The 14,663-nt window shown below is 36.7% G+C and overlaps 1 non-coding gene and 1 pseudogene across 1 annotated transcript; one reads left to right on the forward strand and one right to left on the reverse strand.

Moving 5' to 3' along the window:
* Positions 1 to 583: 583 nt before the first annotated feature.
* On the forward strand, positions 584 to 1,393 carry LOC129071592 (40S ribosomal protein S3a-like; annotated as a pseudogene).
* A 12,495-nt stretch (positions 1,394 to 13,888) lies between these two features.
* LOC129071604 (U1 spliceosomal RNA) lies at positions 13,889 to 14,052 on the reverse strand. Its single transcript, XR_008529284.1, has one exon. It is a non-coding gene; the product is annotated as a U1 spliceosomal RNA (small nuclear RNA).
* Positions 14,053 to 14,663: the final 611 nt, after the last annotated feature.

Genomic DNA, 14,663 nt, shown 5'->3' on the forward strand with positions numbered 1-14,663 from the left:
GTTGCATGCTTACTGTATTTCAGGCATTTTTCAAAATACTGACGTATCATCTCATTTAAGCCTCACAAGTTTCTAATAAATTGGAACTATTTTTATCCCTACTTTACAGAGGAGGAAACTGAGGCTTAGAGAAGTTAAGGAACTAACCCAGATTGCACACAGCTAGTAAATAGTGAAGACAGATTCTAATTTGAGCCTGTTTGACTCTAGAGCCCATGATTTTTCACATTTCATTCTATGACAGTTGCCTCAAAAAAGGCCTACTGAGGAAGTTACGGTATGCATGCATGTGCATGCGTGCGCGCGCGCACACACACACACAGTATATACAAAAAGAGTGCTACAGGAAAGAGGAAACTAATTCCAACCCAGAGTAACAAGGATGGCTTTCTGAGAATGTAGAGGAGAGTCACTTGATGGAAATTCACTTTAATGCCAGAAAGGCTCAGAAATACATCTGTTCCATAAAATGAGGAACATCCTAATCATGCACCAGTATTTATGCTGAAGCAGCGGCAGAGTCCTTGTCATAAACATGTCTAATCAATAGTAAGGCAGGCCTTTTAACTCTCTAAGCAGCACCATGGTTGTTGGCAAGAACAAGTGCCTTATAAAAGGTGGCAAAGAAAGAGTCAAGAAGAAAGTGGTTGGTCCATTTTCTAAGAAAGATTGGTATGATGTGAAAGCACCATCAATGCTCAATATAAGAAATACTGAGAAAACACTAGTCACGATAACTCAAGGAACCAAATCACATCTGATGGTCTCAAGGGTCGTGTTTTTGAAGTGAGCATAGCTGATCTGCAGAATGATGAAGTTGCATTTACAAAATTTAAGCTAATTACTGAGGATGTGCCAGGCAAAAACTGCCTGACTAATTTCCATGACGTGGATCTTACCCATGACAAAATGTGCTCCATAGTCAATAAATGGTAGACCATGATCGAAGCTCATGCTGATGTGAAGACTGCTGACGATTACTTGCTTCATCTACTCTGTCTTGGTTTTACTAAAAAACATACCAATCAGATTTGGAAGACTTCTTATGCTCAGTATCAACGGGTCCGCCAAATCCAGAAAAGATGATGGAAAACATGACCCAAGGGGTGCAGACAAATGATTTGAAAGAAGTGGTCAATGAATTGATTCTAGATAGTGTTGGAAAAGACATAGAAAAAGCTTGACAATCTATTTATTCACTCCATGATGTCTTTGTTAGAAAAGTCAAAATGCTGAGGAAGCTCAAGTTTGAATTGGGAAAACTCATGGAGCTTAACAGCAGTTTTGAAAAGCTAGTAGGGATGAAACAGGTGCTGAAATTGAACAAGCTGATGGATATAATCCCCAGTCCAAGAATCTGCTTAAATTCAGACTTTTAATGGTGACAAATTAAAATCCTATTTGTGGGAAAAAATAGTAAGGCAGGTACTGTATCTTACTCATCCTGGTACTACTTCCCCCTTCCTTTTCTCTTCCCTCCCTAAAGTAGTGTCTGGCACATAATTGGCACTCACTTGATAGGCTTTTCCTAAATGAATAAGTGAATGTTACCTCAGGAAGGATTTGGTTGGGAGTAAATGGCTTTCAGCTATAGCCCTGCAGCTGAAAGACCCTATTCCCTCCCCTCTTCCTCCCGGCAGCTCCTCTGACAAGCCCACAGGCTGAGTGATAGGGAGCCCACTGCACCAGAGATGATTTATGGTTCTTTGTTATACAAACCCTTTCTCATTCCTCCCCATCCTCTTTTTGCCAATTCATCATGACACTTAAATGAAACTTTAAATAGTGAACTATGACTCACTGTCTTGAAGACAATTGCTCAGGACACCTGAACAACAATAGAGCTAGTATTCAGATCTATAAAAAGACCACTTCTCCATTGGGATAATCTTAGACGTCTCTGCGTTTCTCAAAGACCTAAAGAAAGAATGCCTTTATTCCTACCTTAAAAAATCCTAAGTACCAGCCTGAGCAGTGAAAAGAAGAAGACCTGCACCTAACTGACTCTGGAAGGTGATGCTCTATAATCTCTCTCTTCATAATTAAAATAACAGAGGCCCCAAGGAAAATATGATCACAGTATTTCAGTCTGGGTTACAGAATAACTTTGCAAAGATACCTCAGAGGTGTTTTACTCAATGCTCTGGGACCCATAGCTTTGTTTTGTCCATCTGCCATCAAAATGATGATGGCAAAGTGAGGTGAAACTCTCTTGGTTTTTCCTGCTTTTAATATAAGCTGAAGTTACACTAATCAAAGTAAACCCTATATCATGGCTATAGGAGTCAAACTAGTAAGCATTTCCCTCCATCTGCCTGTCATTAGGCCTATTTCAGTCACATCACTCAGGGATACTATATACTGGCATTATCTTGACTATGTCAATAGGGCTGAGACTTTAATTCTTGGCAAATTAACATACACTAACTCAAATACAAAATCATGTAAAATAGGCAGTTTTGATTTTATTTATTGGTTGTTACATATCATCATCTTATTGTGAAAAGATCTATAGCTGTTAGATACCAGCATGCTATACATGATTTGTTACAGGAATTTTTGTAACCCAGATGAGTAAGTGATGCCTTCTAATTTCTTACAGTGCAATGCTAAATAAACTCACTGCTTCTCTCTCTCTCTTTTTCCCTTTGTATACAATTAGGAGATGAATGTTTTGCTTCCTATCCTCCTAAAAGACAGAAAACTCAAAATGCAATGTAAACAATGAGATATTGTATAAAATAGTTGTTCAAAAAAGTTAGACATGCATCTTAATTTCAGTGAACCACATCATACTTTAATGTACCATGGAATATCAAACAATACTCTTTTGTAAAACAATCAAGTTCCTTGTATACTGGTTTAGAATATCTTAAGTGCCCATCAGTAAATAAATGGACCAAAAAACTATGGTACATTTACACAATGGAATACTACGCAGCAGAAATAGAGAAGGAGCTCCTACCCTTCACGACAGCACGGATGGAACTGGAGAGCATTATGCTAAGTGAAATAAGCCAGGTGGTGAAAGACAAATACCGTATGATCTCATCTGTAAATGGAACTTAATCAGCAAAACAAACAAGAAAAATATAACCAGAGACATTGAAATAAAGAACAAACCGACAGTAACCAGAGGGGAGGAGGAAAGGGGACAATGGGAGAAAGAAGGGGAAGGGTCATCAAGGAATGTGTATAAAGGACCCATGGACAAGCCAAAGAGGGGGAAGGATTGAGGGTGGGGCAGGGGAAAGTGGTGGCAGGAAAATGGAGACAACTGTACTTGAACAACAATAAAAAATAAAATAAAAGCAAAACCATAAAAGTGCTAGTGGAAAAAATTAAAATAAAAAGTTTTTATTGAATTAGAAATCCATATTATCACAAGACATTTAAGTGTTGCTTTTATCAATAAAACATATGAATCATTAGTAGAGTCCTTAAACTTTCAAGTAATAAATTTGCTTAAAAGAGAGGTTCAATTAAACTTGCAAAGTTCCTTGAGTTCACCCTATGCTATTGGTGTTATAAAATATTTTTATTATACATATTATCAGCTGAAACATTTATCACATACTGTCCTTGCTTCTCATTCCTTCAATGCAAGCATTTACTTTTGACCTACATGATGTTAATATTTTTATTGTTCATGCCAGGTGATTATGTTTCTGTTTTGTTATCTGTAAAATAGAAGTCTGTCCCAAAGTAATTATACAAAACAGGATAAAAGACATGTGTTTACTTTCTATCCAGCTTGGGCCCTGCATAATGGCTTCCACAAAGAAGAGTGGCAAGAAGAAAGCCGTTCCGCTGTGAGTGAGGTAGTGGCCAGAGAATACACCATCAACATTCACAAGGGCATCCACTGAGCGGGGCTCAGGAAGCGTGCCCCTCGGGCATTCAAAGAGGTCCCAAAAGTTGTTGTGAAGGAGATGGGAACTCCAGATGAGCACACTGACACCAGGCTCAACAATGCTGCCTGGGCCAAAGGAATAAGGAATGTCTCATACCGTATCCAGGTGCGGTTGTCCAGAAAGTGTAATGAGGACAAAGATTCACCAAACAAGCTCTATACGTTGGTCACCTATGTACCTATCACCACTTTCAAAAATCCACAAACAGTTAATGTGGATGAGAACTAACTGCTGATTGTCTAATAAAGTTATAAAACTGTTACCAAAAAAAGAATTGCATTTAAAAGATACACGGAGAGCAAGATTTTAAAAATATTAACTCATTATACAATTTTAACATTCATACTAATTATTAAATATCAAATATGACAATCTGATCTTGACTTCTCCAAAAATTTTGTCCTCAAAACTAAATATTAACTCTGTGTTAGATCTACAGTTCTCAATCTGGTGCCCCAAGGTGCCGCAGGGCGCCACAGCAGCAAGCCCATGGGGAGACATAGGATATTTTGAATTTTCAAGGGCAACACCTCTGTTGAAATTATGTGAGATCATGGTTTCAACATTAAACTGTTATCCTTTTGGTTATATCATATCTTTGCAAAGCTGGATTTTCTGCAGTTGCTGTGATAAAAAGCAAGTACTGTATGAACATGAGTGTGGAACAGGAAATGAGTATGGCATTGTCTGATCCAAGTTCAAGGTCTAAGATGTATGCAGCCCAACAGGCTCATACATCCCATTAGAAAGTAATGGTGATTATTTAAAAACCAAATAGGAATACTATTTTCTTTTTCAATTTTTCAATGGCTACTAAATTGTGAAATCATAAATACGTATTAAGATATTTGATTCTAACAACTTGATAAATTAAATTATTAGGTATTTCTTTTGGCCTGAATTGCCATAAAAATTACTGGGACACTAAGAGCATGATTAATGGAGAAAGTTTGAGAACCTTGGTTTTTCTCAATTATAAACTGAGCCTAATAATAGTATCTACTACACAGGGTTGTAGTGAGATGAAATGGATTAATATATAAATATTTAGAATAGTATCTTTCAAGTCATCACAGTACTAGTATTATTACTTTATTACCTAGGACGGTTCTTTCAATGATCATATACTTATCTCTACGTGATAGAGGGAAAAAACCAGTTTTGGAGTATGCCTCTGCATCAGTAACATTAAAGTTTTATAACTGCCAAAAATAATTAGACATTTCTATTTAAATTTACTATCTGGGAAGAGAACAGAAATTATCCCATTTCTTTATTTCTTTGATTTTTAGATCTCCTAAGATTGAAATCCTCCTCCAATCATTTTTTTTTTAATGACTAGACACATAGAATTTATCTCTGGTACATGACAGACTTTTTCAAAATTGCTATCAAAAACTCCTTTCCAACATAATTACAGCTTTTCAGAAACATAAAATATGTATTTTTTATTTTCTTGAAGGAAACATCAATAAGGTTTCTGCCCTGCTGCCACCCCCTGCTCCCCAGTGGTGGCTCTCCATAGCTGTTCTGCTAAGGAGGCAGGCGGAAGTAACTTGCTGTGTGTTGATTACAGCCTTTGTCCTGCTGTAGCTTAACACACATCTAGGAAATGCTTTAATTACTTTTATTCTTGATATTTGATTTTGATATAATTTCAATCTTACAGAAAATCAGTGAAAAATAGTACAAAAAATTCCTGTAAACCCCTCACCAAGATTCCCCAAGTATTGGTATTTAAGACATTTGCTTTATCATTTACTTAGGTCATTTTGTTACATGGTGTCTGCCAAATTTCTCCACCATAGATATACTACTTTTCTCTTTGTAATTAAGAAATAGCTTGTGAGAGCATATTTTGTTATAATATGATACTGTTTCTTATCCAAATTTCACCTATTAGTTTAACCATCCATTGATGATTCAGTGATTACTCTGATGTTTGCCAAATAGTGATTTTCTAATTCTATCATCCCTTCTACCTTTATTAGTTGTCACAATTGGCAAGATTTCACATTTATTTTTTTTTTTGGATAAATAATATTCCATTGTATATTTGTAGCACATCTTCTTTATCCATTCATCTATCAATGGATACCTAGGTTGCTTCCATATCTTGGCTACTGTAAATGATGCTGCAATGAACATAGAGATGCATATATCTTTTTGAATTAGTGTTTTTGATATCCTCAGATAAATACTTAGAAGTAGAATTGCTGGGTCTTATGGTAGTTCTAGTTTAATTTTTTGAAAAACCTCCATACTGTTTTTCATAGTGGCTACACCAATTTACAATCCCATCAGCAGTGTGTAGGGGTTCCTTTTCCTTCACATCTTTGCCAACACTTTTATTTTATTTTATTGATTTGAGATAGAAACACTGATTCATTGTGCTACTTCTTTATGCATTTATTGGTTGATTCTTATATATGCCCATACTGGAGATTGAACCCACAAACTTGGTGCATCGGGATAATGCTCTAACCAACTGAGCTACCCAGACAGGGTCCTGGCCAACACTTGTTTGCAGATTTACTGAAAATAACCATTCTGACAGGTGCAAGGTGATATCTCATTGTGGTATGGATTTGCATCTTCCTTATGATTAGTGATGTTGAACATCTTTTCATGGTTATGTTGGCCATTTGCATGTCCTCTTTGGAAAAAAGTCTATTTATGTCCTCTGCCCACTTTTTCACCAGATTGTATTTTTTGTTACTTGTATGAGTTATTTATAAATTTTTATATTAACCTCTTATCACATATGTCATTCAAAAATATCTTTTCGCATTCAGCAGGTTGCCTTCTTGTTTTGTTGATGATTTACTCTCTGTCATTTTGACATTTCACCATTCTTTGAGCGTTTTCTAACTTACTAGCTTAATACAATGTTCAAGATTCATTTTATTCTTTCCCAGCTCTGTCTCTAGAGTCAGCCAATCCTGCAAGCATCTCGGGTTCCTTTTAGTAGCAAACAGAATTTAGAACCTAGTTCTGTGTGCTAGGTGGGTTCTTTGCTTCTGGGCTTTCTCAGTGATCAGAGCTGGGCTATATATGTACACACACATCTGTAATTATGTATATTAAAAACCAGGAGTTCATACTGTCATGTACAATTCTAATCCAATGCTGTGGGATTAATTCTACTCTTCTCTCTTTTCATATTTGTAAATCTCTCTTCTCTCAGTGCAAATCTTGAATCCCATCATCCACAATATGTTTACTACTTATCTACCCAATTTAGAATATACAAAGACTAATTTTAGAATTGTTACCTGCAAATGGCCCCAACCATTGCAAAAAAAAACCAATTAGAGTTTAATATTCATTTGCAGTTTTTTCCCTTCAGTCTGAGTGTATACAGTAAAATAAATGGTATTCTGAAGTTACTTGGGTTATTTCCCCCTCCTTCCCAAATGCACCTGCTTTTCAGTCATTATATTTTTCATTTGAAACTGTTAGGTTGGTTGATATGTTTGTATCCCAATTTTAGGATTTCTCTATTTTTGTGTGTTTTATTTTATTTTGTTAGAGGATATGAATAATTAACATGGCTCCAAAAAATAGAGCCACCCACAAAGGAATATTCAAGAGAAATGTCACTCTCTATCCTCTACTCAGTGCCCACCTTCCTCAAACTTTCACCTCATTCCCACCTACCTCCCGTAAGTAACCAATCTCATTAGTTTCTTACTTTTCCTTCCTGTTCCCCTTCTGGTCAAAAAAACAGCCACATATGTATTTTCTCACTTCCCTTTTTTTGTTACTTGAAAAGCAGCATATTTAGATACTCTTTTGTACTTACTAAAAATCTTTTCATATCAATTTGCAGAAATCTTCCTCATTCTTTTTAATAGACGTATAGTGCTCTATTACGTGCTCCTACCACAGTTTATCCAACTGCTCCCCTCTACATGCACATTTAGGTTGTCTCTAATATTTTGCAAATACAAGCAATGCTGCAGTAATTAACCTTATGCATATGTAGTTTCATATTGCTGGAGCTCCATATTTAGGGCAAATTTCTAGAAGTAGGGTCACTGGGCCAAAAGTAGACACTGAAGCTTTTTACAGACCTAATAAGTTTTAATATAGAGATTTAAAGTATTTTTTGTGATAATGTGTATTACCTACTTGTCTACATAGATGTTTTGTTTTATATTTTGAGTTATCAGACTTTGTATGTCTTTTATGCAACACGATTATACCTTAACAAATGTGTCCTAGTGATTATAAGCAACCAAATAACAAAATTCTTCCTAAGTAGTATTAGCTTTTACATGTATTGATTTAATTAGATTTTAGCTTCACGAGTAATGATGTACAAAAATAAGGGGGGAAACCCCTTATATCTGAAAAACAATGGGTATACAAGAATGGATCACATTCTGCTTGTGGGAATGGTCAGGGATATAGTATTTTTACATCTCTAGGGAGAAGGTATTTCTTCCCAGCAGAGTTCATGATCTGAAGTCACTAGAAACATGATGCATAGTGAAGGGAGCTGGTCTACTGGTGCAACAGGGCTGGTTAATTATACTGTAAATCATGCAAACACCGACATGTTGAAGAAAAAACTTCTCCAGACATCTTCTCCTTCTCGCTAAAAGAACAGTTCTTTTAAAAATAGAGAGATTGGTAATTATCTTGGGCTGAGAATATACAAAATGCTAACACTAACCCCCACAAATGCCAAGAAGCTTTATGGCTTTGAAGTGTGTAAGGCATTTTAAAAATGCTTTATAAATATGATTTGACACTCTTGATTAAACATTGCAGAGGTAAGGATAACTAACTCCCACCTCTGCAGTCTATGCTCAGTATAATAACATTATTCTGGAGTTTTATTATTGGTGTCCTTTTTTTAGGAGTCTTCCTTTATTTAGGGTCTAAGATTCACCAACAGTTCTCTGCCCCTTCAAAAGGTAAATGTTTTATTTGGAAACCTTTGTGGGATTTGGGCTTTCACAGATGGAGATCAAAGATAGGCTCCATTGCTGACCAACAATGTCAACAAATCCTCCCTCATCCCTTTGGTTTTTCTCCTCTGAAAGGAAAAGAACCTCTCTAGGGCACAAATTTACCATATTTGCTTTATCATTTATACTTTGCTCATTTAGTTAACATAATGTCTGCAAGATTTCTTCACTATAAATGTATTATTTTTCTCTTTGTAATTAAGAACTACCTTGTGAAACACTTTGTGACTATGTAAATATCCTGTTTCTCATATATGGCTAAGTGTTTCATTAAGATGCCTCAAATTCACAATGGGGTCCGCACTAGATTCCCTAAATACAAACTTATTTAAACCATGTCATGCCAAACAGTCTAGACCCAAAGAAAACCACATTTCATTTGTTACTGCTTTAATCTTGGCATCAATAATGAGGCAATGCAGCCTTGTTTAAAGAGCTCAAGTTTTGGAATCATATAGATTGGATTAAAAATGCAGCATAGCTACTTACTATCCATACAATTTGAGAGATAAACTACTTAAGGTCTTTGAGTCTCAGTTTTCCCCTCAGAAAAACGAGATTGTCAATCTCATAGGGTTGTGGTGAGGGTTTAATACGCTCATGTAATATAAAAAGTACCCAGAACTATATTTGGCATACCGTAGGTACCAATAACTTGTATCTATTAATAAACAATATTGTTTTGGTTAGTTTTGAACCCTGATGAATTCTTTTTGGATGGAGATATTCTGCTCCATTATACACCTATACCGTTGATCCAGCTTTAGGGCAGAGCTGATTTAAAAAGAGAAAAACATATTCTCCCCTGTAAATTCTCCACAGGAAATTTAACTGTAGGGTCTATCTGTGGACCTAGAGTTCATACCAGCTCTTCACTTCAGGGCGGACTGTTCCTTAGAGAGCCCTTCGTTCTGCCAGTACTGCAGCGCCACCATGAGGTCAGTTTGGGTTCTGGCAACAGCTACTTGAATCCGTCCTGATTATACGAATATTTGAGCAGTTAAGTTTACATTGCATTATACTTACATTAAAGCCTGAAAACTGCATTCTGTTGACTCTTGGTGGAAACAAAGTGTACAAAAAGTATAAGAATTTGTCTTTTTAAATTTTATTTTTCAACTGCAGTTTACATTCTATATCATTTGTATTAGTTTCATGGGTTTAGATAATCATATGCTTTACAGTGTTCTCCCTTATATTTCTAGTACCCACCTGGCACCGTACATAGTCATTACATTATTGCCGACTGTATTCCCTATGCTGTACTCTACATCCCTGTGGCTGTTTTGCAACTCCCAATTTGTACTTCTTAATCCCTCCACCTTTTTACCCAGCCCCCCAACCCTTCTCCCCTCGGGCAGCCATCAGTCTGTTCACTGTTTCTGTAAGTCTTTCTAGTTTGTTTATTTTTCTCTTTAGATTCCACATATAAATGAAATCACATGGTATTTGTTTTTCTCTGTCTGACTTATTTCACATAGCATAATACCCTTTAGGTCCATCCATTCTGTGGCAAATGGTTAAGATTTCAATGATTTTTAGGACTGAATAATATTCCATCGTATATATGTACTTCAACTTTTTTATCCACTTGTCTAGTGATGGATACCTGAGTTGCTTCCATATCTTGGCTATTGTAAATAATGCTACAATAAACAAAAATATAATAATTTGGATGTCTTAAGTCCTTGATTTGGATTCTAAAGTAGTAGAGTATTGGTGAATGTTGAGAATTTTAAATTGAAAACTTAGCCCCCGGGAAAGTAAGATTTTTGTCAAAGTGTGAATGGCTGCTGGGTTTTTAAAAAATCTATAACCAATCACTCTCTCCTTGACTTATATTTTATTTAAGGCCCTAGGAGTTTTTACCTCCCTTTGCAAAGAAAAAAATAATTCCTAATTTCAAATGACCATTAGAAATTCCACTCAGGTGGCCTAAAGATAATCTCAAACTCAATTTAGTCAAAATTAAACTTATTATATTGTCCTTATACAAGATTAGCTCTCCAATATTCCCCATCTCCATGAGGAAAGCTACCCTCACCTAGTCACTCAAGTTTGAGGCCTGGGAATTATTTTAGGTTTCTCATTCTCCCCATCTTCCTACATTCAATCACTAAAGGAGTCCTATCAACTTTATCACCTCAATGTCTTTTAGATCTGCTCCCTTCTCCTCTTCCCTTTTACCACTGCCTTCTCTCCTCACTAGACTACTACTGCAATATTCTTCTGGTCTAACCCAGATTTGCCTCTCTTCTATGTTGTTGCTAGAGTGATCTTTTAAAATGGAAAACTATTTATATCAGTGGTTTAACACCCTTAAATGGCTCTTAGTGCCTATAAGATCAAGTCCAAACTCGTTGGTATACCGTAAGTTGTATGGGAATAGTCCTTACCCGCTTGTCCAGCTCCATCTCTTGCTGTACCATCCGCTTTCGGCTTTGCTGAATCCCTAGCAGACCCCCAAACACAACAGGATTTTTTCATGCCCTCCTTACATTTGTCGCTACTGTTCTCTTTGCTTAGAATAGCCTTACTGGTCTTGTCTAATTTGTCAACATCTTATTTTTTAAGGGTATTCTAGCTTTCTCTCCTCTATAAACCTTTTTTAACTTTACACAAAGCCCAGCCCATCCTTCCAGCATGGAATGACTGCTCCCTTATGTCCTATAACTTACACCACAATGCCTAGAGAATTTTCTTGCTCTGTTTGAAAAGAGCTTTTTATCCTTGGTAAATTTTAAGATACTTGAGCGCAAGGGCTATGTCTAATCTCCCATGCCAAGAACACTGTAAAAACAGTGACAGAGTTCGTTAAATGATAAGCAGGGAGTGGAGAAGAAAAGATTCTCAAAAACATTCTTTGAGGGTATGGAGTGATCACTCTGTTCATAACAGCAAGACATCCCAACCAGCTCCCACTGCAGTGTTGGAGAGACCTTGTGTTCTCACTTGCTACGGCTGAGAAACCATGTGTGTCTGCCAGTCAGACCATACTGGTTTTTGGAGAAATTCCAGTTATACAAACCCATGATTCAATTCCTTGCCACTTTTATTGACAATGGTTTTTATTATTTTGTTTTGTGTTGCTCCGAAAAGGAAATGGTCCCTTAATGAGTCAGCTGGACATTGTCAAGGTAAGAAATGATAGCCCTGGCCAGGTAGCTCCGTTGGTTAGAGAGAGCCATCCAGACACATTGTGGGTTCAATCCCTGTTCAGGGCACATACAAGAATCAACCAATGAATGCATAAATAAGTGGAACAACAAATCAACATTTCTCTCTCTCTCTCTCTGTCTCTCTCTCTGTCTCTCCTTCCTCTCTCTCTAAAAAGCAATTAAACAATAAAAAAGAGAAATGATATAAGTCTGACAGTTTCCATGAGACTTCATTCATTCAGCGAAATTTATTACAGAGTACTAAGCAAAGGACATAGGTCCTTTCCTAAACCCACAAGGTTGGCCATTTCAGAGATCTTTGTTTATTTTATTTCACTTCATTAATTCAACAAGATTTATTGACCTCTTACTATGAAACTGACTTTGTGCTGGGAAAACATACTACACAGATAGATGAGATACAGGCCCATCTCTCGAAAAGTTCCAAGTCTGGTGTAAAACAGATAATTACAATGCAATAGGAAAAGAGCTAAAATAGATGTATTTACAAAGTGGCATGAGAAATCATGGAAAAAAGATGGACTATGCCAGGGAGAGGACATTCAGGGTAAGCTCCACAGAGGAGAGGACAAATAAACTGAGTTTTGGAGGATATAAGGATTTTGCCAGGGAGGAAAATAAGAGAGAACATTCCAAGAAGAAAGCAAAATATGTACAAAGTCCATATCTAGAAGAAGCAAAGCTGGAATGAGATGATAAAATTAAAGCTTAGAGAAAGTAAGTTAACTTACCCAAGGTCACATAGCTGGGAAGTAAAAGGGCTAGAGGGAGTTAACCCAAGCAGAAGTGATTTATGGGAGCGTGCCATATTCCTTGAGTGTTGAGAATCACTGCTCAGGGCGTGGCACGCAAGTGCTAGGAGCTCGGACTACATTCAGTAGACAATGGGGAGTCGTGAGAGGTTTTTACACAGAGAAGCAACATGGTCTCATTTGGGCTTTAGGGAGATAGTTCTAGCAGTGACTTTTAATTCTGACTGCAATTAGAATTACTTGAGAAGCTTTCAAAAATTATAGGCCAGGTTGCTATTCCAGAACACTTAAACCAGACTTTCTGGGAGTGAGACTCAGTTTTCTTTTTCTTTTTCTGTTTTTTAAGTTCCTCAAGGGATTCTAATGTGCACGTGGGGTCATGAAGTACTGCACCAGGAGAATGCACTGAAAGATGGAAAAGAACCAATATTTATTAAGCACCTACTATACTTGCGATTTTGTTGTAAATGCTTTATACAATAACTACATATATATTAGGATTATAGATAGATAGATATCAATGAAGAGATAGACAAATAGTACCCTGAAGCATTTCAACTATTTTGATCCATGTAAAGAGAGGTATTATATTACTATTAGCTGTCAAAGTAGATATTATAATCCTGTAATCCTTATTTTACCAGTGAGGAAGTTGAGGCATAGACCAGTAAAATAACCCACCCAAGATGATCAAATTATTCATGGTAAAAATTGGATTCCACATAAATCTTTCTGATGTTCAAAACTATGTTCTTTCCACTATACACCACTACCTACAAACTTAATCCTCAGAACAATCCTGAAGTAGGTATCATGATCCTCATTTTACAAATGAAAAAATTCATCCTATAGAGTTTAATCTGACCAAGTCACAACTAATAGATGGAAAGGCTGGGATGGATTTAAACTCAGACTTTTTTAACTCCAACTACATGCTTATGAAAGTAAAGTATATAAGCATATATTCAACACTCAATACAATTTTTTTCCTCTGAGAGAAAGGAAGCAAATTGGATTATTAATACAATCCAGAGTATTCTTTTTTTTTTTTTTTTTTTTTTTTGCAGGGGAGAGCGCGAACGCAGTCCCCCACTACCACAAATTATGCAGTCGAGTTTCCCACATTTGGGGAAATCGCAGGGGTCAGCACATCCGGAGTGCAATGGATAAGCCTCGCCCTGGGAAAACCACCTTCGTGATCATGGTATCTCCCCTGCCAGGTAAGTATCAGAGTATTATTCTTGATGAGGAGAGTCATCCCTATTTCTGGGGTCTCAGGAAGCTAAACCTCTGTTCAACTATCAATCCCAGGAGCTTTATTTGGGTGGGGGAGCCGGGCTGGGGCATGAGAAATTCTGCCATAGCCTCTATCATATTTACCTGGAAAAACTTTAATCTTGGCTAAGTCCAGCATTACAACTTCTTCACACCCTTACCCAAGCAGCTGAATCATGCTGGTTAGTTTCTTTTTTAATTTATTGTTGCTATGCATTTTGCCCAGCAATGTCATGCCTTCTCTTAGTAAGTTCATTTTCCCACTCTTAGAGAATATTTTATATTATTTCTTCCCTCCTCAACTCTCTAACACTCCCACCCCCATCCCATTATTCTCTATTATCTGTCGCATAAACAATTTCTATCTTTTCTCTGGAGCATTCCTTATATTTTACAAACACCCCCAGGTGTCCATTTTTAGAAACATCAAAAACAAAAACAAAAAACCTCCTTTGAACCCAAAGGAGTTGTTTTTTCCTCAGACTTTTTATAGGTGTATCTTCCCCTACCTGATCTCTGAATGTTGGAGTACACTAAGGGTCAATCTTGGGCTTCCTTCTCTTC

This window comes from Pteronotus mesoamericanus, unplaced genomic scaffold (assembly GCF_021234165.1).
Source record: "Pteronotus mesoamericanus isolate MK-2021 breed Mesoamerican mustached bat unplaced genomic scaffold, CSHL_Meso_final contig_269, whole genome shotgun sequence".
Classification (NCBI taxonomy): domain Eukaryota; kingdom Metazoa; phylum Chordata; class Mammalia; order Chiroptera; family Mormoopidae; genus Pteronotus; species Pteronotus mesoamericanus.